At 41.0% G+C, this 25,542-nt stretch overlaps 1 long non-coding RNA gene across 1 annotated transcript in view; it reads left to right on the top strand.

Moving 5' to 3' along the window:
- LOC309540155 overlaps window positions 1-25,313 on the top strand; it is a 52,204-nt gene extending 26,891 nt beyond the window's left edge. The window contains exons 2-3 of the long non-coding RNA XR_014223078.1: window positions 24,615-24,738; window positions 25,198-25,313. This is a non-coding gene — a long non-coding RNA (uncharacterized lncRNA). The remainder of the gene's footprint in view (window positions 1-24,614; window positions 24,739-25,197) is intronic.
- Window positions 25,314-25,542: the final 229 nt, after the last annotated feature.

Here is a 25,542-nt window from a genome sequence, read left to right as displayed (position 1 = left end):
TGAACGCTTCTCTGATTCCATTGAACAAGCTCTACTGAACTGCCCTAGACAGCACCAGAGCAAGGTGGAACCACATCAAAGAGGCAATCTACAACACAGCCATGTCCTTCTTTGGCAAAAGAGAGCAACAGATCCCCAATTGGTTTGAGTCTGGCATAAAGGACATGGAGCCTGTTATCACTGCAAAGCACAAGGTTCTTGTAAACTACAAGTGTGTGCCCCTGTGAAAAGACACTTGCTACACTGATAAAGGCAAGGAGCGATGCCCAGTGGATTGCCAGACAATATGCCAATGACTACTGGCTAAAGCTGTGTCACAGCATTCAACTTGCTGCTGACACCAGCAACACTCGCAGAATGTACGATAGAGCTCCCCAAAAGCCTCAGATACAAAAGGGTCAGAGTTGCTTCTGACTGTCTGGCTCCTTCTGTCTAGAATTGCTTTTCTACCACAAAACACTGAGTTTCTCTACTTCTCAACCTGCCCCATACCCCTTTAAACCCAATGTGGCATGCCATGCAAGCAACCCTGACCAGCCTGTCCACTCAAAGGACATCCAGGTTCCCCATTGCAAGCACAGCATTAGCCCTATCATTAAGGTAATGGGAAAGCTGTCCTTCTTGTGCACCATGCAGTTTGGCCATAAACTCTCTGGTGATGGTTACTGAGGAGATCCAATGAATGAAAGGCATGTCTTCTCCCTCCAGCCGCTTCCAGAGGGTTTACATTGGCCCCTGGATTTTGGATGGATCCTGGACTATATATCTGCAGTCTTGCATATGAGTTCACAAGAGTTACAAGTCCGCACATATTTTTTTCCTAAACTATGTGGATCACACAGACCAATTAAATTAATTTGTGTTCGAAAACCAAACCAACTTCCCTGCCTTGTATCCCAATATGATTATTTATTATCACAAACAACCAGATGAGAGAAGGGTGCACTGAAAATTAGGTATGTTCAGCAAAGTTGCTTTATAGATATTTTACAGAAGTGTATTTTTAAATGAAAGAAGTGGAATCCTGTAGTCTAAAGCATTATCCCTTATAAGTGCAATGCCTCAATACAGCCTATGGAATAATTCTACAAATCCTTGCTTCTGTACTAAACTCTCATTTCTTATGTGCTGCCTCTATTACCATACAAAATAAAACTACACCGATCTTGTAGGTATTTGGCACAGTGCTAAAATGTTATTCCCACAGTGACAACATGCCATACACAGTTAGAGCTAAAGGACGCAGGGGAATGGGCACTAAACAGTGCTAAAGGTATAATGTCACCAATAATAGATACTCAGTGATTGAAAGTTACAGATGGCTTGCTGTTGTTGTTTTTTACAATAGACAGCTTGCTTAGCACAAACTAGTAGCATCTGAAACAAAGAAAAGTGGTTTTTGGCAGCTTTCACACAATGAACTGAAAGCCGCCTACCATGCTATACTGAGAGCAAAAGATCATGGAAAGAAAGATGAACCGAGTAATTTCCAGCTTCAGGAATGTTTTATTCAACTCAGCTGTATAGCTGACACACATACAGACAGACAGACACATGCAAGCTTGGATCAGTTACTGAAATGACAACTGAGATTCTGTAAAAAGATTATCTCCAAAGACACTAAACTGTAGTTCTGTTATGCTGTGTTATAAATCATAAGTGCAATTTGAGTCCGTTCTACATTTAGTGAACTTCTGGACAAAAGAAAAATCAAGACACTAAAGGCAAGGCAAGTAAATTAGATTTACTGTTTATGTGCTAGTTTGAAAGATATACCCAAGGCTGTGATGAGTTCTACACAAATCCAAAGATGATGTTGAACATCAACCATGCCTCAGTATTTGAAGACACCATGTGACCTGCATCAGATTATGTACTGATTCAAAGCCAACACAAAGTGGAGCAGGGAAATATATACACCACATGAGACTGATGGATAGTGCAACTATGTCACTAATGTCTGCATTGGACCCAGAACAGCATAAGGAACTTCAGATCCTCTCTTTCTGCTGCCTCCTACCTTGGAGCAGCATGATTCAATGTTGATGAATTAATGGAAGCAATGCAAAAGAAATTGCCAAATATGTAGAAGCATAAAAAATCATTCTAGTTATGGACTACCAAACAACTCCTTTCTCAGTATTTTCCCCATTAGAATACTGTAGATATACAAGATTCAATACTGGCAACATTCAGTTGTGTATAACAAACTCATATTCAAGTAGTTCAGTACCAGTGTCGTGGGATTAAAGCAGTCCCATGGACCATTTAGGAAAGAATAAAATCACGAAATCATCAATAAGGGTAAGACAATACCTTTTAACTTGACTTACAGAAACTAATTGCTGTGAGGGATCTGACTTTGTGGTCTGATCGTGGTGATTCTATTATGGTATACTTTTGATATTAGACTGCTAGTTCAAATAATATGACATTGTTCTGTTGATATTTTTCAATGTCTATTGTATTTTATTGTTATGTTTTATGTGGACACGGAGCAATGGATCCAAACTACAAGAAAGAAGATTCCACCTAAACATTCGGAAGAACTTCCTGACAGTAAGAGCTGTTCGACAGTGGAATTTGCTGCCAAGGAGTGTGGTGGAGTCTCCTTCTTTGGAGGTCTTTAAGCAAAGGCTTGACAACCATATGTCAGGAGTGCTCTGATGGTGTTTCCTGCTTGGCAGGGGGTTGGACTCGATGGCCCTTGTGGTCTCTTCCAACTCTATGATTCTATGATTCTATGATTCTATGAACCACCTTGAGAAGAATTTTAGTCTGAAAGGTGGTATAGATGTGTCTTTAAAATAATAAATGAATAAATAAATAAAGCTAGAGAGGGCTAATTGGAACCTTGTGTACAGTATCCAGCTCGATTTTGCTTAATCCTCAGAAGCTCTTCTAATAAGGCAGTCATGCCTGAGTCCTGTGGTATTGAAATGGGAATTCATATACCCAAGTTTCCTTCTCCAGTCATTCTTTCTTTGCACATATCATGGTTTGAGAGAGGTTAAATACAAGCTGGAACACTCCATCTCCTGATCTACAAAGTGAATAAAAATCTCAATGCATCATCTCTTACTGCTGATTTAGTGATATTTCACAGTTTTATTATATACCTAGCTGAATTTTGACTGATATTAAACTTTCTTTATAAGACTCTTTCTTTTGACAAAAATATTTGATTATATTGGAATGTGGTATCTACTGAATCTCTATCACTACATAAAGCATTTTCTATTATCTTTGCAACAACAACCAAGTAAAACATACCCACCATGGACCTAAGTATTAGAATAAATTAATACTAACAGAACGAATACAATGATCAAAAAGTTGTTGCATCTTCTTGGAAGATGAATTAGAGTAAGCATAAATATTAAATATAAAATGGGGTGAAAATTAAACACAAAGGAGGTTTGGCAAATTTGATTTTCTAAAATGGTATGAGATAATGGTCTGCCATCTGCCACTTTGTATTTGGTCAAGAGCAAATAATAACTGGTGCTGATATTAAGCAGATGATAGTGAAATGTAGTTATGTGATGTGGTGGTTATGCAAAAGAAGCTGGAGAGAGTATTTAATTATGGTTATGACTATTTTTCAAGAGCTTCTGAAGATAGTTAATGTTAGATAGATCCTCTAATAAGTTTTCTTAAATAAGGTATGGATCTATGGAACCAGACAACTTCTTTTCCATGTACCTAATGGAAGCTTGGACTTTCATTTTGTATGAAGTGTCCCCTTATACTATACAGCATGACAAATCACCTTTCTTTGGATCCTGGCCTATGAAAAAGTGTTTTCACCCATTAACTGTCAAGCTTCTCATATATATGTGTTGACAGCAGCCATACTGACATTTTCCAAATGTTAAACAAGAATGGAGCAAACTTAAGAGGGGTAAACATTTTTCCAGACTTTAAGCCTAAATAAATAATTTATCAGAAGTCATCTATACAGAATACCACTCTATAATAGAGTTCTGAAGGGCAGTTTACTTTGTTTCTGCAGAGCGCTCAATTTCTTATTCTGAACATGATGATTTCGAGCAATACTGGGTGCACTTATTAAGCAATGAGCCCTACTTCTTATAATGGGACTTGCTTTCAGGCAAACATGCATTGCTTGTGCTGCTAGATCCATTTGAGAGTGTTTTGTGGTTGCTTTTTAAAAATATATCTTCAATAAATAGATTTAAAAGAGAAGATAAAGCTGTATCATACAGTTCTTTCCACCCCAAAATGTATTTAAATATAAATACATATTTACAAATATAAATATATTTTACCACATATCAGTTTGTACTTTACTTAAAATAAAGAAAATTAATTTTATTTTACTATGTGAGCATACTACTAGAGCATGTCATAAATCATACACAAGCACAAATGAGTCATAAATCATACACAAGCAGTCCAAAAGGGAAATCTCTCTCTTGCAGTAGCATTTGGGTTCATTGGTACAAAACATGCAAAACATCTCAACATGCAAAACATCTCAAAGTCCACCCCTCCTTTTCAATTTAAATCTAAAAAGAAATGTTGTTAATTCAGGCTGCTTTCCAAATCTGAAAAGTGCTAAAAAGATGTCGAGCTAACAAGGCTTAAGCAGTTCTGTAAGGGGATTAAAAAAAATCATTATCTAGGCCAGCTTGTTTTAAACAAAAAAAGTCAGCATGCCGAAATTCAGTGGAACACTTGAAGGCACCAGTATATCACACTCTGAGCTGTGAATCTGAGTTTAAACAGATATGGCACATTTATTTTTTTTTAGAAACGTATAGATCTGAATGTTGAAGGGACACTTTAGACATGTTATGAGTGTCTTACATTGTGCAAAACTTTAGACAAGCCTAGCTTGTTGGATAATGGTCATTTCCTTCCTTCCTTCCTTCCTTCCTTCCTTCCTTCCTTCCTTCCCTCGCAAGACCTCTAAGCATGACAGTAAGCATGCTTACAAGACAATGGTTGTTTCAAAAGAAGCAGTAATTAGAAAGTACTCTGGAATTAATCAGCTGCTTTTGAGAAGGGCTGACCTTCCTTATCTGTCTCCTGAGAAATCTCTATGTGGGACAAGAAGCTACAGTTAGAACTGGATATGGAACAACTGATTGGTTCAAAATTGGGAAAGGAGTACGGCAAGGCTGTATATTGTCCCCCTGCTTATTTAACTTATATGCAGAATTCATCATGCGAAAGGCTGGGCTGGATGAATCCCTAGCCGGAATTAAGATCGCCGGAAGAAATATCAACAACCTCAGATATGCAGAGGACACAACCTTGATGGCAGAAAGTGAAGAGGAATTAAAGAACCTTTTAATGAGGGTGGAAGAGGAGAGCGCAAAATATGGTCTGAAGCTCAACATCAAAAAAACGAAGATCATGGCCACTGGTCCCATCACCTCCTGGCAAATAGAAGGGGAAGAAATGGAGGCACTGAGAGATTTTACTTTCTTGGGCTCCATGATCACTGCAGATGGTGACAGCAGTCACAAAATTAAAAGATGCCTGCTCCTTGGGAGAAAGGCGATGGCAAACCTAGATAGCATCTTAAAAAGCAGAGACATCACCTTACTAACAAAGGTCCGTATAGTTACAGCCATGGTTTTCCCAGTAGTGATGTATGGAAGTGAGAGCTGGACCATAAAGAAGGCTGATCGCCAAAGAATTGATGCTTTTGAATTATGGTGCTGGAGGAGACTCTTGAGAGTCCCATGGACTGCAAGAAGATCAAACGTATCCATTCTGAAGGAAATCAGCCCTGAGTGCTCACTGGAAGGACAGATCGTGAAGCTGAGGCTCCAATACTTTGGCCACCTCATGAGAAGAGAAGACTCCCTGGAAAAGACCCTGATGCTGGGAAAGATGGAGGGCACAAGGAGAAGGGGACGACAGAGGACGAGATGGTTGGACAGTGTTCTCGAAGCTACAAACATGAGTCTAACCAAACTGCGGGAGGCAGTGGAAGACAGGAGTGCCTGGCGTGCTCTGGTCCATGGGGTCACGAAGAGTCGGACACGACTAAATGACTAAACAAACAAAACAAACAAAGACCTTCCTTACCTTCTGCTAAACCCTGTTGGGCAGTGAAAAATATGTCTCAAGAAGGAAAAGGGAAATCTGCAGGTGTTTTTTAGTCTTGAATAATATATTTCATGACATTACCTTGAACAAAGGATAATGTTTAAAGCTATGTGATGAATGGATAATGATACAAGTTCCAGTCTTGGATGAACAGACATATTAATGTTAACAAGAGAAGCAGCCAGAGACATAACTGCACTACAGTGGTACCTCGGGTTAAGTACTTAATTCATTCCAGAGGTCCGTACTTAACCTGAAACTGTTCTTAACCTGAAGCACCACTTTAGCTAATGGGGCCTCCCGCTGCTGCTGCGCCGCTGCACAATTTCTGTTCTCATCCTGAAGCAAATTTCTTAACCCGAGGTACTATTTCTGGGTTAGTAGAGTTTGTAACCTGAAGCGTATGTACCCTGAAGTGTATGTAACCCGAGGTAACACTGTAATTTTAAATACGGGTAGCTTTGTAGATTCACAACACTGAAAGACCTGTGTAAGCAACCTCAGATTGACACAGCTCAAATGCTAAGAACTGCAGTTTGAAGTACAATTCCAGTGCACCTGGGGGAGTCTGGAGAGACATAAAGGGCAGAAAGGGCACGTAAAGTGAGAGCGGAGACAGGTTAGTGCAAATAACTGTCAACAGCTCAAATACATTCTGCTGAAGAGACTACTTTCCTGGAAGTTCTATATACAGCTCAGAATTTTCTCAAGGAAGAGATTGATTCACTCAGCGACTTGCTGAGCCCTCAACTAATTTATTTCTTGCATCTGTGACTTTGCTACAAGTCCAAGTAACTGTCCCTGCAAAATCCTTATTCATTTGTATACAGTCACCTTGCAATAGGCGCGCTTGGCAGCCAGCCTCACGCAATTGCACAAATTAAACACATGCAAGGCAGAGAGCTTAAAAGCTATGATGCATAAAGAGCACTTTATGCATCATAACTTTTAAGCTCTCACAGACTTGCCGTCAGAGTTCTGGGAAGGTCTTGCAAGATCTTACGGGGCTATGTGAGATCTCATGAAGGGCTGAAGAGCGCATGTGAGACCTTCCGAGGGCCTGGGAAGCTAGGCTTAAAAGCTCTCTGCTTTACATGGAGGACAAGGTCTGCTTGGTGCACCAGCTCTGGAAAGGTAGAAATGGTCACACCAGAACAGGATTGTTCTGGCTATTCCTTGATTTCAGCTTTACATGCAGTCTCCGGAACCTCCGTTTTACTAGTGCACATTAGTATTAAAAGATATAGTCAAGTATAAGACCACCATAACTAACTGGAAAGAATGTTTCTCAACTAGACATCTAGGGCTGTGAAATAAATCGTCAAACCGTTGAAAACGCTCTGTAACTCTAAAGTTTTGACTTGCGAATGCCGCAAACCCAAAAGTGAGTGTTCAGGTTTGCAAACTTTTTTTAGAAGCCGAACATCCGTCGCGGCTTTCGTGGCTTCTGATTTAGTGCAGCAAACTCCTGCAGCCAATCGGAAGTCATGCCTTGGCTTTTGAACGTTTTCAGAAGTCAACAGACTTTTGGAAGGGATTCTGTTTGAGAACCAAGGTAGGACTGTATTGAAATACAGTGGTACCTTGGGTTAAGTACTTAATTCGTTCCAGAGGTCCGTTCTTAACCTGAAACTGTTCTTAAGCTGAAGCACCACTTTAGCTAATGGGGCCTCCTGCTGTTGCCGCGCAGTTGGAGCACGATTTCTGTTCTCATCCTGAAGCAAAGTTCTTAACCCGAGGTACTATTTCTGGGTTAGTGGAGTCTGTAACCTGAAGTGTCTGTAACCTGAAGCATATGTAACCCGAGGTACCACTGTAACATTGTGGATAAGTACTTAAACAAGGCAATATACCAGTGAACAAAAGGTTGAGACTTGACAGCTTGGGGGGGGGGGATAGCTCAGCTGAATGGATACTTTACAGATAGTTTGCAGATAGTTTGCAGGCTTTATAAAAAAATTCCTTCCAGTAGCACCTTAAAGGCCAACTAAGTTAGTTCTTGGTATGAGCTTTCGTGTGCATGCACACTTCTTCAGATACACTGAGTTGCAATTCAGCAGCTTCTCTTTCCAGTCATACCAAGAACTAACTTAGTTGGTCTTTAAGGTGCTACTGGAAGGAATTTTTTTATTTTGACTATGGCAGACCAACACGGCTAGCTATCTGTAACTGGAACCATGGAAGGCACCACATTGAGCCGCATGAAATGGAAGTCCATCAACCTCACCAAGAAACTTGCACAGGTACAGCTGAATTGCAACTCATTACCAAACTTAAAACCATGGAGAGACCTGGTCTGAACAGAGACATTGGATTCTTATCTCATTATACACGACTGAGCCATTTCTCACCTTCTCACCCCTTGCCTTTTCCTGTAAGACCTATTACAGTCGTTAAGAGTCGCCAACAGGCTCATCTCAGCTATCTGCCAATCTCCCATTCCCACCACCCTTCTGAGTAATACCCCTCCCCACCTTCTCACTATATAGAAGGATCTGGCAACTTCTGTTTCAGTGTATCTGAAGAAGTGTGCATGCACACGAAAGCTCATACCAAGAACTAACTTAGTTGGTCTTTAAGGTGCTACTGGAAGGATTTTTTTTATTTTGACTATGGCAGACCAACAGGGCTACCTATCTGTAACTGTTTGCAGGCTTTGTTTGCTCTCTCCCTCCTCCCTCCTAACTGATAAGAAATGAGGATAAGCCCTCACACAAACCTGCCAAGGCTTTCAGCTTTACTGGTATGTTTATTGCTACTTTCCTCAACAAGAAGACAGTCACCTCTGTCCCTGCTTTGTTGTCATTCCCCTCACTGAAAAATAAGGACACAGTGGAGTCTCAGATTATGTTGCCTCCGGCTAACTTCACCCTCAGCTTGCGGAAAGTGCTAAATCGCGTCTGTGCATGCTCAGAAGCGACACTTTGGGTTGCATCTTTTTCGGGTTGCGGCGAGGCTTCAGGAACGGATCCCCGCCATAACTCGAGGTTCCACTGTAGAAGCCCTAGGCTGCAGCCAATTTTAACTCCTCAGAAGCACACAACCCAACTCCTTCAGCAGAACTTGCTGCTCTCAAAAACTCTCAGAGCTCAGCTACTTATGGAGAACCTGCTAACAATCCAGGAGAGATCTCCCATGACTAGACAATCAAGGATCCAGCAGCAAAGTGAACAGGGAATGTAAACAAAGAAGTGGAAAGCACTTTTCTTTCTTTCTTCCCTCAGTGAAAAAAAGAGAGGAAGTGTTTTTATTTTTGTTATCCCCCTAAATAGCTTTCCTCCATACTAAAAAGGAAGGTTGTTTGTTTGTTTGCTGATTGGAGGCTACAGTGGTGCCCCACAAGACGAATGCCTCGCAAGACGGAAAACCCACAAGACAAAAGGGTTTTCCGTTTGCGAGTTGCTTCGCAAGACGAATTTCCCTATGGGCTTGCTTCGCAAGAAGAAAGCCCATAGGGAAATCTCCGGGGACCTCTTTTAAATGCTGGCGGTGGGGAGCAAAGCCTCCCCTCCCCTCCGGCCTTCAGAAGAGGTCCAGGAAGGCCGGCGGGGGCCGAAAGGCTTTGCTCCCCACCGCCAGCATTTTAAAAGCAGTCCGGGATAGCAGGGAAGCGTTTCCCGCTATCCCAGACGGCTTTTGAAGGCAGGTGGGGGGGAGCAAAGACTTTTGCCCCCCGCCGGCCTTCAGAAGAGGTCCTGGACCTCTTCTGAAGGCCAGCGGGGGGCAAAGGTCTTTGCTCCCCCCTGCCTGCCTTCCCAGGAGAGCGGACAAACGCGCTGCATTTCTCCGCTGTCCCGGACGGCTTTTGAAGGCAGGCGGGGGGGAGCAAAGACTTTTGCCCAGGACCTCTTCTGAAGGCTGGACCTTCAGAAGAGGTCCTGGACCAAAGACTTTTGGTCCAGGACCTCTTCTGAAGGCTGGCAGGGGGCGAAAGTCTTTGTCCCCCCTGCCTGCCTTCCCAGAGGCTTTTAAATCGCCCCGGACAGCGGAGAAGTCCTCCGCTGTCCCGGGGTTTTTAAAAATGCTGGGGGTGGGAAGAAAAGCCTTTGTCCGTCCCCCCCCCCCAGCCTTCAGAAGAGGTCGGGGGACAGACTGTCCCCGGACCTGGTCTGAAGGCGGTTTCCATAGGAACGCATTGATTGATTTTCAATGCATTCCTATGGGAAACCGTGCTTCACAAGACGAAAAACTCGCAAGAAGAAAAAACTTGCGGAACAAATTAATTTCGTCTTGCGAGGCACCACTGTAAGTCTTTGTTTGCTTGCCCTCCCTCTCTTTGATAAAAAGGGATAAATTGGTGGGATGGGGTTTTTTTTTGGGAGGGGGCTTCTGTGTCAGGGGGAAATCAAGGGGAGAAGATTTAACTGGCTGCCTTCTGCTGAAATGGGAGGCTGGGTACTGTGTGAGAATGGTGCAGATGATGTTTGTAAGCAGTGCAAGCAAATACATATCTACTTACAAGCAAGCCCTACTGAATTCAATGGGGCTTACTCCCAGGAAGGTAGAAGTTTAGTTGAACTCAGTGGGGCTTATGCATGAACAGATTCCACTTAGACCTCCGAGTGGGGAAGCAGATGCAACTTGACTAGGAAATCACCTGAACTATTCTTAAATTAGCTGAAAATACAGTGGTACCTCGGGTTAAGTACTTAATTCGTTCCGGAGGTCTGTACTTAACCTGAAACTGTACTTAACCTGAAGCACCACTTTAGCTCATGGGGCCTCCTGCTGCTGTCGCGCCGCCGGAACACGATTTCTGTTCTCATCCTGAAGCAAAGCTCTTAACCTGAAGCACTATTTCTTGGTTAGCGAAGTCTGTAACCTGAAGCGTATGCAACCTGAAGCGTATGCAACCTGAGGTACCACTGTATGTTAAAAATATTATAGAGAAGTTTATTTAATATTTTTATTAAATCTACTACTTCCTTACATTTTAAAGCCCTCCACTGCCATGGGGAGGCATGGCAAGGCCTTCCACCACTGCAGAAAGGCGCGACGGGGCCCTCCACCTCTGTGGGGATGCTTGGGGAGGCCCTCCACAGCTGCAGGGAGGCACTGCAAGGCCCTCAGCAGCTGTGGGGAGGCACAGCAAGGCCTGCCGCTGCTGTAGTGAGGCCCTCCTCTGCTGCAGGGATACCCAGCAAAACCCTCCGTTTCCATGGCAAGGCCCAGCAAGGCCCTCCGCCACCACAGATACATATCATGATATATCAAGATATTGTGGTGTTTAGTTGGTGATATATCGTGATATTGAAAACCAGATATTGCTCAGACCTATAGACATCCACAGTCTGGGGTGGGGGATTCTTCTCCAGCCCCAACGTTACTTCTATGACCATATAACACGGGTCCTGAAAGACCTACATTGGCTCCCAATATGTTTCTGAGTTCAATTGTGAGTGTTGGTGCTGACCTTTAAAGCCCTAAACAGTCTCGGCCCAGTGTACCTGAAGGAGCATCACCTCCCCCATCGTTCAGGCCGGACACTGAGCCTTCTGGCAGTTACTTCCCTGTGAGAAGTGAGGTTACAGGGAACAAGGCAGAGGACCTTCTCGGGGGTGGCGCCCACCCTGTGGAATGTCCTCCCATAAGATGTCAAGGAAATAAACAACTATCTGACTTTTAGAAGACATCTGAAGGCAGCCCTGTTTAGGGAAGTTTTTAATGTTTGATGTTTTATTGTGCTTTTAATTCTGTTGGGAGCCAGCCAGAGTGGCTGGGGAAACCTAGCCAGATGGGTGGGTTATATATTATTATTATTATTATTATTATTATTATTATTATTATTATTCTGCCACAGATGTGTCAAACCTACACACAAACACAGGCATGCACACACACTCACACATGCCTTCTGCTGCACATGCACTTTACAATATTAGCTTCTATGTTGAATGCCTGGTCATGCCATTTGAATCTGACCTTTTAAAGAAAACAGTTATTTTAATTACATTTTCTTCAACAATGTGCTACGATGTTCTGCTGTTGGAAAACTATAGAATTCAGTATGTCATATATGAAATCATTGACCTACAGGCATTAGCCTTGACTAAATTAAAAACAAGACAAAAAATGGGACTATGTCCCAGAGAGTTTTAAAACTGGTACTTCTGGGACAGCAACACATAAAGCCGCATGTCAAACCTTTTCTGAACTTAATAGGATTTTTCAGAAATAAGTTGTAATATGCATAGATGGCACACACTTGTTTTTCAAAAGGAAAAAGTCATAACCTGATGGCTTGGGCTGGCTTCAAGTATCTCTTTAGGATTCTGGGCACTGAAATATAACTATGCATGTGTGCAATTGGGTTTACTTCCTGCTATGTATGACAAGTGTGTACAGGATCACAGCCATATTATTGTATATACTTGATAGCAATGCATGACTGTCACCACACATACATGGGAGCATAGTTCAATGGAGAAATCCAGAAATTACCATGACTTTTGTAGTAAATGGTGAAATAGTTTTGTAGTAAATATATTCATTAATAGGAATTTCCTAAAAGGTCACTCTGAATATGTACAAGATGACATATATTATATCATAAATTATTATAAATACAAGTTAAAACACAGAGATGGTTTGCAAAGGTTATAATTCACATTATAAAATGCAATAATAAACCGACATTCAGCAACTTGCTCTTTCATGGCATAATCCCTCTTCTTTCAAAAGGCCAAGCCTGAAAAGCCTACACAGTGCAGGCACCCAGGGTTTTCCATATTCATTCCCTAATGCAACCTGAAAAGCTACCCCTGGCCTTCAAGGAACCTCTACAGGAAATTCAGTTGGATGGGGAAGATGCATCCAGAAGGGAAAATTGTCCTTCTCATTCTACCCTGTGCACAAGAGGATTGTATCCTGACCAAAATCAATAGCAAATAATATCATATCAAAAATAACTCAGATAAGCCAAGGCATTTTCTAAGCACTATCCCACACTATCCCACAGAAGCCAGTTCAGAAAGTCAGTTTTATCAGACCTCTTTTCAAACTGTTTTCAAAAACCCTGAAAGCTAACTTATGTTGGGCTTCCATTGGTATAGGGCAGGGGAGGGGTTGTTTTGAAACAGAGTTTTAAGCAACAAAAACAGATATCCAGGGTTTTTTTTTTTTTGTTAAAAATAACAAGTGGAAGGAAAGCAGAACTGTATAACAAAATAGCAAGTAGAACAAAATTGTTACCCTTTAGTACATCAAATGTTATTATGATGCCATTGAAGAATCACAGGATTCAGTCAACTGACTAAAATATTTCTGAAAAGAGCACTGAAGCAAAACAAAAAAAAAATTGAAAGAACACACAACATTGAAAAATCAAAGAAACTGTTTTATAGTTTGCTTCTAATTTAACATAAAACTGGAACTTCCATACTCATTTCTGAATCTCTGGTGCAGTTATGCAAGTGTTTCCTTCCAAACAGACACAACGCACACTACCTTGCCATAAGTTGCAGGAATGGAATGGGAGTTTATAACTAGTACACCTGGTTGTATAAATCAGCCCATGGTTAAAAGTACCTTGCCATTAATTTGATTTTAATTTGATTTAATTAATTTTATAATGAATGTTTTAGAATGTTGAACTATTTTGATTGTTGTTAGCCGCCCTGAGCCCAGCTTCGGCTGGGGAGGGCGGGATATAAATAAAATTTATTATTATTATTATTATTAAGAGAGAGAAAGATAACTAAAAGGAAATCAGCTATTACATAAAAATAGAATTTCTGCAATAGTTTTAGTTGTTGTTTGTTTAGTCGTTTAGTCGTGTCCGACTCTTCGTGACCCATGGACCAGAGCACACCAGGCACTCCTGTCTTCCACTGCCTCCCGCAGTTTGGTCAGACTCATGTTTGTAGCTTCGAGAACACTGTCCAACCATCTCATCCTCTGTCGTCCCCTTCTTCTTGTGCCCTCCATCTTTCCCAACATCAGGGTCTTTTCCAGGGAGTCTTCACTTCTCATGAGGTAGCCAAAATATTGGAGCCTCAGCTTCAGGACCTGTCCTTCCAGTGAGCACTCAGGGCTGATTTCCTTAAGAATGGATGCGTTTGATCTTCTTGCAGACCATGGGACTCTCAAGAGTCTCCTCCAGCAATAGTTTTAGTATGCTGCAATAATACTCAGCATTGATATCACCACCACCACACACAGACATAGTGCTATTTACAACAAACCATAAATGACTGTGTATTCTTCTCACTCTTCTTAAAATTCTTATATATCATTGAGCTGCTGGAAACAGTCAATGACCTGAATAAAAGGCAGCCTTGACATTTTAGTATAAAGACTTTATCCCTTTTAGATGTAATGCTAGCATTCCACTTGAATGCACTATCTTGTTGCCTGACTGATTTTACTAGTAGCATCCCTCAAAGCACAGCTTTTCAGAACCCTCATATTTTGGTGAGGGGCAGGGATAAAATATGGAAAAGCATGCAAGTTGTATTTAGGACTTCTGAGTCCGTTCTTCAAATGGTTTATTTTCCAAGTAATGTATTTTTCATTGATCTCAACAGAGTCAAACATTCCTTCTGGTAGCTGTCAGGAGGATAGACAAGCAACTCCATTGGCCTGGGATGATATTTCATCCCAGACAGCATCAGTGGCCAATTGCACCTGGTCACTGAAAGGCCCCTGGTCACCTTCAAAGCAAACAAACCAGAACTCTGAATTAGCTTCTTCGCCTCGTTTTTCTAGCACCCTTCTTTCTCTCATGCTGCCTGTAGGAAACTGTGTGAGCTGTTCTGGCTGAATCCATTTTCTTGTCACTACTACACTGAATAGTATTTTACGTATAAACATTACCCATATCCATACTTTCATAGATCAACAAATACTAACTTTCAATGACATTTCAATTACATTATATTAAAAGATATATTCCAAAGTAAATGCCAGGGACTAGCAAGGTGATGAAGGGGCCCTGGAGAGAGGCGATGGGATAGAGAGTGAAACTAAGGCTCTGCCAGTGGTGAGATGGGATAAGGAGGAGGATAACCATGGGGAAGAGAAAAGTGAGTTGTGGGGTTCTATGCCACTGGGGGGACGGGGGATGGGACACCTTCCCTGTCACAGTAAATATTACTTATGCCATGGTGGAAGGAAGCTGGAAGAAGCTCTTCTTCAATGGGTTGCAATACATCAGGAGGCTGTCCTAAGGATCAGGACACGGAAACTCACTCAAGTGGCTCCTTAAAAATTATTGGGGATAAGACACCCTGGCCCTTGTATAATAATCAGACGTGTGAGCTTTGAACTTCTCAACTCAAGTATAAAAGTAAAATTGAAGGAAGCACTGGGGAAGAAGTTGATAGGAAAGGAAGCAAAGTTGTCTTGGCCAAGTGATGGATTCTATATAATGTTATGAAATTTATGTGCACTTTTACATGCAATTACATGTCCTAACCCACAAAAACAAAAGTGCATGCAAAAGGCACAAATACTTTTGCTTACAAAAATCTGCCTGATAACAATACTGTAACTATGAGGTATTACAGAAAAGGATCAAATCCTCTTGAAATGCATTCATTTAAAAATAAAAAGGAACACGGGTGGCGCTGTGGTCTAAACCACTGAGCCTTGGGCTTGCCGATTGGAAGGTTGGCGGTTCGAATTCCCGCTACGGGGTGAGCTCCCGTTGCTCGGTCCCAGCTCCTGTCAACCTAGTAGTTTGAAAGCACGTTAAAGTGCAAGTAGATAAATAGGTACCGCTCCGGCGAGAATGTAAACGGCGTTTCCATGCGCTGCTCTGGTTCACCAGAAGTGGCTTAGTCATGCTGGCCACATGACCCAGAAGCCGTCTGCGGATAAACGCCAGCTCCCTCGGCCAGTAAAGCGAGATGAGCGCAGCAACCCCAGAGTTGTCCGCGACTGGACTTAACTGTCAGGGGTCCCTTTACCTTTACTTTATCTATAACAATATGCTTTTAAAGTGTCAAATCCAGATGAGTTGCAGGGAGGAACTGCATGTCCACAGATACATGCACAATGTTCTCATACACACAAATGCACAGACAAGTTTGGATGGGGCAAGAATGCTTCAGTGGGCCCAGCATGAAGCTTCTACAGAAGCTTCTCATAATCAGAATGCCACCACTACAATCCATACAGTTCATGCTACGGTTTTTCCAAACGATGCTTCATTTTTAATTAATGTGAGTACAGGATACTGGCTATGAAATTAATGAAGTCTATCTATTACGCAGTACAAATGCTCACATGCAAAACATTCTCAACATTTTCAGAGCTGAAAGCAACACACTCATTTTCTATAACTTGGCCCCAAAGGGCCTCTTTGTTTCCAACATCAGCCTATTAGACAGTAAAGCTGTCAACTTGGGGCCTTGTTGCTGTGTCTGTACTTCATTGTACTCCAATTAGATAGCATAGTGTTATTTAACTACATATGCAATGGCCTAATATTTTAAAGCAACACTTTAAATATTAAAGTGACCCCAACCACCCTGTTTAATAATATTGCATTATCTCCATACGACAAAGGAACTGAACACCAATAATGAAGCTGATAAAGTTTCTGACCTTCAATCTAGGACAGGAAATCATCTGTTGTTCACTGGTTCTCTTTTTCCTCCTCCTCTTCTGTCTTTGCGCATTTCTAATTCCTCAATGAAGTTAGCTACACTGCTCCAGGCCAGAGCAATTTATAGTCTACTTTCTCTTCTGAAACCAGTTTATCCACATGTATGTCTATCTATGGCCTTTCCCTCTCCTTACTTGACATTAAGTGTCCTCTTAACTCCCTCAGACTTTACCCACAGAGTTCAATCCTACCTGGTTCGGGCACACCAGTGAGTTTTCCATGGAAACTGGGTTGCACTACAGTGGAACCTCGGGTTACGCACCGTCCTCCTTACGAACACTTCGGGTAACGAGTTCCGCTAACCTGGAAGTAGATGCTCCTTTGCCCTGGGATGCGAGTGGAAGTCATGCGCGAGTGGTGTGGCGGCAGCAGGAGGCCCCATTAGCAAAAGCATGCCTCATGTTAAGAACGGTTTCTGGTTAAAAACGGACCTCCAGAATGCATTGAGTTCGTAACCGGAGGTTACCACTGTATTGAATTTCCCCATGCAGCAGCTGATGGTCACAGAGTTCCATCCTGCTTGGGCAGGATCTCCTCCCCACCCCCTAGGTTCACCCATTGCCTCTGCAGCTGCATCTCCATCACCTCTCTTGCTTTCTCAGAGGAGGGCACACCAGGTGAGATGGCTGTGACAGCACGTGTGCATCTTCTTACTCTGGTGGTTTGGAAACAGACTACTGTTCCATACTGATTCAGATTTCCTATGATGCTTGATAGCAATAGAGTAAATTAGCTGAATCATTTTGCATCTGAAGTTCACATTCTTAGTTGATAAAGTGTACAAAGTCTAAAGTTCGCTGATACAAACAGCAATGCTTAACTACACCTTGTTTAGTTTCAAATATCTTTAAAAAGATAAAATTATGATACCCTCTTACCTCAGATCATTACAGTTCTTTTTAAGGTGTCATATTTTAGTGTCTTATGTATAGTATTACAAGATTTTTCTGCCAAACTAGAAATGATTGGACAGGTATTTAATTTAGCTAATTAAACATAATGTCTCTTCTTCCTGTTTGCCATTTGCTCTCTGTGAAGACAGATCAATAAAGCCCAATACTTAACTGTCCTTTTTAAGTTACCTGTTCAACATTTCATTGTAAGTAATTACAGTTGAGAAGAAATGCAGTTTATTTTTTCACATTTGGTCAACTTTCTCAAATTAATCACCTTTATAAAACCTACTTCATTTTTGTAAAGTACGATTTCAGAAGGGGGAAATGAAACACATGTAACCTTTTCATCCCTGTCCTGTTACATTTTCACCAATCAAATTCACAGGGAGAAGCAGCAAAAAAAAAGCATTAAATACTTCTGCAGGAGTTTAGAACATGGCACTATTTTCACAAATGTTTGGATGCTACCTAAAAATGGCTACCCAAAGTTGGTAGAGCTATTATTTATTTATTGTTTTATACGAACAATTAATATACAGTGGTACCTCGGGTTAAGTACTTAATTTGTTCTGGAGGTCCGTACTTAACCTGAAACTGTTCTTAACCTGAAGCACCACTTTAGCAAATTGGGCCTCCTGCTGCCGCCGTGCCGCCGGAGCACGATTTCTGTTCTTATCCTGAAGCAAAGTTTTTAACATGAAGCACTATTTCTGGGTTAGCGGAGTCTGTAACCCGAAGCGTATGTAACCTGAAGCGTATGTAACCCGAGGTACCACTGTACTTCTATTTCAAACACTAAGACAGTTCACAAACAAATAAAACCACGGCAAAATATCACAATATAACAAAGTTAAAATATAAATCACAGTAACCAGGAAGTCCAGGAACTGGTATTAATGGCCAGGGAAAAGCCAAGAGAAAACAGGTGAAAGAGTTCCTGGCTCAAATTTGTCCTCTGCTAGGTTACTATAGAAAAAACACTATTCTGTATGCCCCAGCTGCCATATGGGGATCGTAATGCTGAACTCACAATGCTTCGGCTTCTGCATAGCAATTTTTGATTAAATGTAATCTGATCTCTAATTGGTTACTCTCTTTCCTTCCAGAATAGGGCAGCCCTGTTGCTCCCGAGGGCATTTATTTGCCGATTTTGAGCATGCATGGTGACAGCAAGGCTTTCTAGCCACACAGAGTGGCTCTTACCGTCAAAAGAAAAAAAGACATTTTTTAAAAGACAGCCCTCAGATTACCACATAACTTTAGATTTTCAAAAGAAGCTTCCCTCCCTCACACTAATATCTCTAAAGTTATTTCGTCTACCTTCATCGGAAAGAAAGGTCCAATTTGGGAGGGGGGGGAGGTGCGCTAATTCAGGAGACCCTGCTCTGCTTCTGGATTCTGTTGCCAGCTCTGACCTACTTACAGAATACGGTAATTCCTATTCTCAGTTCACCACATACTTAAGCCTTCTCAAATTTGCCATTTAATTTTAAATCTTGGCTGTGAGTTCTTGGAGACCTGCCTAGCATGCCTTTTCCACCTGGCTTGAGAGGGCAGGTCCCTAACTGACTCCAGCTGCAAAAGCTGAAGCTGCTGAACAGAAAGCAATGGCAGATTGACAAAAGCGGAAACTGCAGGCGGCACAGGAAGAAACAGGCACAACATGAGCAATTGTCAAGGGCGGCTATATCCCAGGGCTCCTGCCAGTCAGTGCACGTTTTTCTGCACCCTTCCCGCCCCTTTAACCTTTAGTTAATAATAATAATAATAATAATAATAATAATAATAATAATAATAATAATAATGTTATTTATATCCAGCCCTCCCCAGCCGAAGCCAGGCTCAGAGCGGCTAACATCAAATGTATAACACATTAACATAAAATCTGACAATCAATTAAAATACATCCTCAAATTAGATCAGGATCAGAATAAAATCCAGTCAGATGGCAACCCGCAGATTAGGGTTGGGGACCTTAAATGCTCACCAGGCTCAACTGTTTGTGCTGAACTTATATGGGCCTGTGAGAAAAATTGGGAGGCCACTTTCATGCAAGTTCTTATGAAAGGGGAGAGGGAGTCAGACTGAACCCCGACCAAAGGCCTGGCAGAACAGCTCCGTCTTGCAGGCCCTGCGGAAAGATGTCAAGTCCCGCAGGGCCCTAGTCTCTTGTGACAGAGCGTTCCACCAGATTGGAGCCACAGCCGACACAGCAAAGCACCTGATGAAGCCCTGGCCATGAACGCCACCTTTCCAATATGCATTTGGAAGACTAAATGGTGCTAAAGGACCCCCTCCTTCTATTTCCACCACTTAATGTTGACTAGGAGAGTGACTAGGGTTGATGGGGTCCCATTCTTCTTTTCCTTTCAGATTTATTTAAGTAGTAGCACTGCATAGCAAAGAACCCAGTGTTGAGATTCCATCTGGGCCTGCCATCCTCATCTTCCAAGAGTGTTGAGAATCAGATAGTGATGGCACCACACAACACATACACCCAACTAAAGGTGAATAAAAGGGGGAAACAGCCCCTTCCTGCTGCTGGACACTAAGCTAAGGGAGGAGAGCAGAGGGATTAGGGTGGCAGGGGAGAGGGTGGTGGAGCACCCAGTGGGAAAAGAGTAGGGCTAAATTCTAGAGAGGCTGGGGAAACCCAGCCAGATGGGTACGATACGATATGATAATCTTTATTGTCATTGTCCCATACAGAACAACGAAATTTAAAAATTTCTACATCAGACATTCAAAAACCAACAAGTCTGCTATCCCAGCTATCCCAACCTGGTTAACCTCCTAAAAACACTGATACCCCATAATTAAATACAATATACTCCCATAGAGACCACCTTACACTGCCTTTAAAACCAAAATCGCATTTGGATAGAAACTGTTTCTCAGGGAGCTAGTCCCAGTCTTTATAACCCTGTACCTTCTTCCAGAAGGCAGAAGCTGAAAGAGATCATTTCCGGGGTGCGCACTATCCTGCACTATCTCTGCAGCTTTCTTATGACACCTGGAAGCATAGATTTGATCCAAAGTGGGAAGAGTGCACCCAATTATTCTCTCCGCAGTCTTTACAACCCTGGACAGGATTGTTTTTTCCCTGGCCGTGCAGCTCCCAAACCACACACACAGACCATAAGTTAATATGCTCTCAACAGTACAATGGTAAAATGCCATCAACAGGTCCTTTGAAAGATTATTTTTCCAGAACATTCTCAGAAAATATAACCTCTGCTGTGCTCTCTTCATCAGGTCTTTACTGTTTTCTCCCCAGGTTAGGTCTCCCCAGGTTAGGGTGGGGCATAAATAAAATTGTTGTTGTTGTTGTTGTTGTCTCTAACCAACAATTCTGAATAAGGGAAATGGTTCGTGCTCAATGGATAACAATGCAAGATTGACTTTCCAACTCAGTTTGAGCCGTTGCTGTGTGAAACTTTCTGATACAGTGTTTAGAGACTCTCTTTTTTCAATAAGCAAGAACAGCAAAAGGTCAACATAGCTCAGTAAAACAGCAAACGTAAAATTTATATTTACTGGGCACTTGGGTATCGCACCGAAAAGATAAGCTTAAATATTATTAACTGTGAGATTTGTTCCAATAATGAAGACTTCTTTTCACAGTTAAAACAATAAGGAGATTTAATTAATTCTCAAGTGGAAAGGCAGAACTAAAATTCAAGGCAGCATTCAGATCAGCCTAAAAAGTCAATTCACAAAATCCTCTTGTGCATCATTCTAAATCGGCAAAGAGCCATTCAGACTTTAAATCAACATCAGGTGAGGGAAACAAGGCTCTCCACACATAGGGATTTAATATGCTAACTTTCCTAAAACCAGAAGTAACATTTGCACTGCATCAACAAATCTTCACTGGTTGCTTCTTTCAATCAAAAAGGTTTATCACATGTAATTATTTCTGCAGCCCTTCAAGTAAACAAAATGATAATATTTCATTCTAGAAGCATAGTTATGCAAGCTTTTGTAAATCAAATTTAGAAGATGTGGATGTATCGTGAAGGCAGAATATATAAGATAGGTCCATATTGTCTATGCTGATTAATATGTCAGTTTGGGGTTGAATATGGAGTGGGAAGAGACACACAAAAAATGTTTCAGTAAAAAACAGCTGCTTATTATTATAGAAGACAATGTCCACCAGTTGATATTTCAGAAAATGAATTATCCATAGCTTTCAAAAAGTTCTTCTGAATTGGCACATGAAAAACGAACCATCCCATATGTAACATACAATACAAACATGTTACAACATCCCTCCTTTTTACGGTAATTAATGTCCTTTCCCTCTATTTAATATTCTGTTCCTTCATTCCCCAATGAATGTATTCCAAAAGCCAATTATTTTTGTTAAATTTGTTCTGTTTTATTACTGTAAATCACTTCGGCATTTCTTTCTGTAAATGGAAAATGGTGTTGAAATCTTTTAATTAATAAATATATAAAACCCAAGACTTTTTTAAAAAAGTATTTTTATTGATTTTTTCCCATGTAAACCAAACAATGAAACAGAACTTCATGAAACAAACACCGAAAAACCAAACCAAACCAAGGTTGGCATGGGATGTTACAATCACAAGGAGAAATGATAAAGCTGGTTATCTGAATATTTGCGATAAGACACAGACAGGTAAGTAAAGAGTACCATTGTAAGAAAAGAGAGTAGAGAGCTGGGATCTTTGGATAAAGGGTGGTATATAAATCAAAGAAATAAGAATAATAAAAAACAGATGCAGAAACAAAAAAAAAACTAAAGCTGAAATAAACAAGAGACACAGGGAGTACCAAGAATAAAAGGTTCTGTATTGCATCAAGAAAAATGTTCAATTTATGTTATTTGATTTGATTACTAGCAGCATTTCTATACTACCGGTTATAGGAATAGCAAAATAGATATGTAGGCGATATCATACAGGGCAGTCTCCACCAACCTGGCACCTTCCAAATGTTTTGAACCACCACTCCCTATAGCGCCAGCCATCACACCCCTAGGGAACTGAAACATGCAAATAAAAGTATAATATATTGATCAGTCAATTCTATTACATTATCAAGGAACTAGCAGAATATATTTAGTACTATGTTAATTGAGCTGAGAAAATCTATCACTGAAAATCTATTAGTGAACAGATGGTAAGAATAATTGGCAAGGGTTTTGAATAACAGAAATGGAACAATACAGAGTCAGTATCTGCATGACAAGATATTTAGCAGAGATACTACAAGTTACAAGGCAAAAACACCGACGGGACATACGGTCAATTATAAAAGTGTGTAAGTTGTGCATTCTGAAATATCTAGTCACTGTTGTCAAAAGCAGTAGAACTCTGTTGAGATGGGGAAAGGCTATATTGAGTTACTTGTCATAACAGTATAAATTCATTTTATTTATCATCCTTTATTCTAATTAAGCCCCAGGAACAAATAGTTTTCTTATCACTTTCCTTTTAACCTATTACAATATTCAGAAGACCAGAAATGTCGAAGAAATTAGCAGCACATAGCAATTCCTGTGTCTTATTAAAAAATATAAGCTGTGGATATGCTACTATTTATTTGTTTTTAAAATGGGCCTTGTTTTAAGCTGGACCATACAAGGAAAATGGCTAATCAAAAGCAGCCTCACCATTCCAAATAATGACTGGCCTATGTGGATACGGTAGCAAGTAATCATCATATGCTATTTATTTTGTCACATAAATGTTCTGGTACATGTTGAGATTGACTCAATGCACACTGAAAAAGTTAATAAACTACAGCCCCTTGTTGTTGTTGTTGTTTAGTTGTTTAGTCGTGTCCGACTCTTCGTGACCCCATGGACCAGAGCATGCCGGGCACTCCTGTCTTCCACTGCCTCCTGCAGTTTGGTCAAACTCATGCTGGTAGCTTCGAGAACACTGTCCAACCATCTCATCCTCTGTCGTCCCCTTCTTCTTGTGCCCTCAATCTTTCCCAACATCAGGGTCTTTTCCATGGAGTCTTCTCTTCTCATGAGGTGGCCAAAGTACTGGAGCCTCAGCTTCACAATCTGTCTTTCCAGTGAGCACTCAGGGCTGATTTCCTTAAGAATGGATAGGTTTGATCTTCTTGCAGTCCACGGGACTCTCAAGAGTCTCCTCCAGCACCATAATTCAAAAGCATCAATTCTTCGGCGATCAGCCTTCTTTATCGTCCAGCTCTCACTTCCATACATCACTACTGGGAAAACCATGGCTTTAACTATACGGACCTTTGTTGGCAAGGTGATGTCTCTACTTTTTAAGATGCTGTCTAGGTTTGCCATTGCCTTTCAGTATTTGCAAGCTAGCAAAGTAATGGACAGGTGGTAGTTGCCAGGCTCACTATCTCACCTAAAGTTGCTACCAAAATCTCCACTAAAGCAAAATTTGAAGTGAATTTCAGGGTTCTGCCTTTAAGGAAATGTGATAAATACTATGAGTTACTAGAGAGATGTCCATATGTAGCCAGATTATGTGAAGATAATTGAAGCCATGCATTACTATAACATTTCCTCTTCTGGATGTTTCCTTGATTTCATTCTTAATCCGGTATCACCACCCACAACAATTTCATGGAGGAGTCTGCCCCTTGGGGGATTTCTGGCTTGCTAGACTCAGTGCCATCTCTGACTCATAGCAGAACTAGGTTTCACAGACCTGGAGAAAGGCTCGTGAAGGACTGCACTCTTGCTGCACACATACTGTATAATAATCCCAAGATCAAAGGTTCCTTCACAATGTAGCAGCAGCTAAAATGTGGCCCAATGCATTTTATAACACATTTGCATGACTAACAGTATGTTGCAGGTGTGGGTGTCTGTTTTGTAACACACACACACACCTGATACTGACCAAATATGTCTACTTGTACATGTGTGCCTAATTATGACATGTATTTTTTTGTTTTTATATTGTAAAAATTGATCTTAGTATGAAAAGCAGTATAGAAATTTAATAAACAACAACAACTATATCTGAGACCCTTTCAAAAAATCTGTATTGTAGGATGCAAACCAGCTGGGTTGTTCAGATCCACTGAGATGCTGTCAAACTGCCAAAGCCAGCCTAAATGTATTGGTCTGCATTATTGAGGCTGCCCAAGATTCATTGAGGTAACTGAATGAATAATGTAAGGCATTTAGCTTGAATGTTTTAGTGTTAAAGAGTGCATCAGCAAAACCAAAAAATAAATCTGGCAACAGATTTAAATAAAACTTTTGGGTAATCTCGGCTTTACATTTACTCATGCAGTGAGAGTATTTTTCTTTTATCCCACCAAATAAGCTTGTTTTAAAAAATATATATAAAAAAGACAGCATCTGTTCAAATGAACACATACTAATTTAAAAGGTATTTCAATGCATTCTTTAAGCAATAAAACTTCCTTAAAATGAGTTGGCACTTAAATGTATTTCCTTTTTGTAATGCCTCTTTTCTTTTTCTTTTTTCACATCTACCATCCACAGAACAGTTCGTTTACTTGATTTCAAAGAGTCCCCAGAGATACCAGAGGAAATCATAAAATAAAAAAGCTCGAGTCTTTTGCTTTATTCCTTCTTGCCTCACTGTTATTTCGTTTTCATTTCAGAAAGAATTTTCAGACCTATCTGTGATTGTACAGCTGCAGAAGAGGAAAAAGATGTAATATCCAATTTACTTAATCATTTACTATTGACTGTTAATTAATAAAACTACTACGCATTCTGATATAGAATCCTTATTTCATTCATCTCCCAAATAAGGCACAGCCTCTCTCTAAGCTCATCCCACATGGCAATATTGGGGTAATAACATTGGGCTACCTACTGTTACTGAGATAATGCTTTAAGTAAAGGTAAAGGGATCCCTGATCATTAGGTCCAGTCACAGACGACTCTGGGGTTGCAGCGCTCATCTCGCTTTACTGGCTGAATGAGCCGGCATACAGCTTCCG

The sequence above is a fragment of the Podarcis vaucheri genome (assembly GCF_965113315.1).
Source record: "Podarcis vaucheri genome assembly, chromosome: 9".
Lineage (NCBI taxonomy): Eukaryota > Metazoa > Chordata > Lepidosauria > Squamata > Lacertidae > Podarcis > Podarcis vaucheri.
The sequence above is the reverse complement of the archived record's forward strand: the minus strand, read 5'-3'. Positions and strand labels throughout refer to the sequence as shown.